Consider the following 1,720-nt stretch of genomic DNA (forward strand, 5'->3'; position numbering starts at 1 on the left):
GAGAACACTTTGTTGACAAGGTGAACGTCACCACCGATATGTGGACCTTTTCTCAAAGAATGTCATATATGGTGATGACTTGCCACTTTGTGGATTCAACTTGGTGCCACCAAAAAAGAATTTTAAATTTTTGCAATGTACCTCCTCCACATTCTAGTGTTGTGATTGCTGATGCATTAAGGGATTGTTTTTTCTGATTGGGGAATTGAGGATAAAATTCATACCATTACTGTTGATAATGCTTCAGCTAATGATTCTGCAATTAGATTTATAAAAGATGACTTTGAGTTGAAGAATACTTTGCTGGTTGGGGGTAGGTTGTTTCATGTTAGGTGTTGTGCACACATTACAAACTTGTTGGTGCAAGCTAAGCTTGTAGAAATTAGGGATATTATAGATGATGTTAGGCATGGCATAAAATATATAGTGGCTTTTGAAAGTAGGTTGAATGTCTTTAGTGAGATAGCAAAGAGATTGCATTTACCCTGTAAGAAGCTGATTTTAAATGTCCTCATATGTTGGAACAACACCTATATGATGTTGGACACTGCAATTAAGTTCAAAGAAGTGTTCCCTAGGTATCATAGAGCTGAACAAGCATTTCAGTGGGTTGTAAGTCCAGAACAGTGGGAAATGGTGAAAAATGTGAACTAGGTTTTGTCAGTTTTCAATGATGTAACCAATGTTGTATCTGGTAGTGAGTACCCTACTGCAAATCTACATTTACCTGAGGTTTGGGGGATGAAAGAAGTTTTGATGATTAAGTGTGAGGATAGGAATGAGTACATAAGGTCAATGGCAACTAAGATGACTGGCAAATTTGATAAGTATTGCGATGATAGCAATTTGTTGATGTCCATAGTTGCTGTCTTGGATCCCAAATACAAGATGAAGTTGATCAATTTCTGTTTTCCTATCATTTATCCTTTGTCCGCAGCTCGTAATCACATTGACAATGTGTTGATAGTTCTGAAAGAGTTATTTGAGTCATATGTTTCTACCCATACGGCTTTTATATTGCAAGAAACTGTCCAAGTAAATGCTTCTTCTTCTTCTTCTTCTTCCTCAAGTGCAATTGCTAGAGATGTAGTGCTCAAAATTTTTCAAGGTCGATCAAGGTATGCTGACCATATAAGAAGTAGTGACATCATCTGGCCCATTAAAACAGATTTGGGTATTTATCTTGAAAAGGATGTCTACATTAGTGATAAGAATGAGAATGGAGAAGATATGGAAACAGATTTTAATGCTTTGGCATGGTGGAAATGCAATGCCTTGAAGTACCGTATCTTGTCTAAAATGGCAAAGGATATTTTGGTTGTTCCTATAAGTACAGTTGCTACGAAATCCTCCTTTAATGCTAGTGGTAGGGTTATTGAACCCCATAGAGCATCATTATCCCCTGAAACTATTCAGATGCTCTTATGTGGTTTAGATTGGGTGAGAGCACTTCATGGCATCAAGTGAAAATCTGCTGGTGAAGTAAGTTCTGTTTATAATTTATGTATTTAGACTATTTAGTGTTTTACTAAATTTTATTTATGTATGAACTGGCATTATTAACTTTGTGTTTGTTTTTGTAGAAATTGGTTGAAGTGGAGTTGCCTACAAGTACAAGTACAACAACTACCTGAATGTGATGCAGAATTTCAGATAGGTAGTGTATTACAAACTGTTTCAGTCATTTCCTTCTTTAAGTCTGTAATTTGATTACTACATT

The sequence above is a fragment of the Corylus avellana genome, chromosome ca1 (genome assembly GCF_901000735.1).
Source record: "Corylus avellana chromosome ca1, CavTom2PMs-1.0".
Lineage (NCBI taxonomy): Eukaryota > Viridiplantae > Streptophyta > Magnoliopsida > Fagales > Betulaceae > Corylus > Corylus avellana.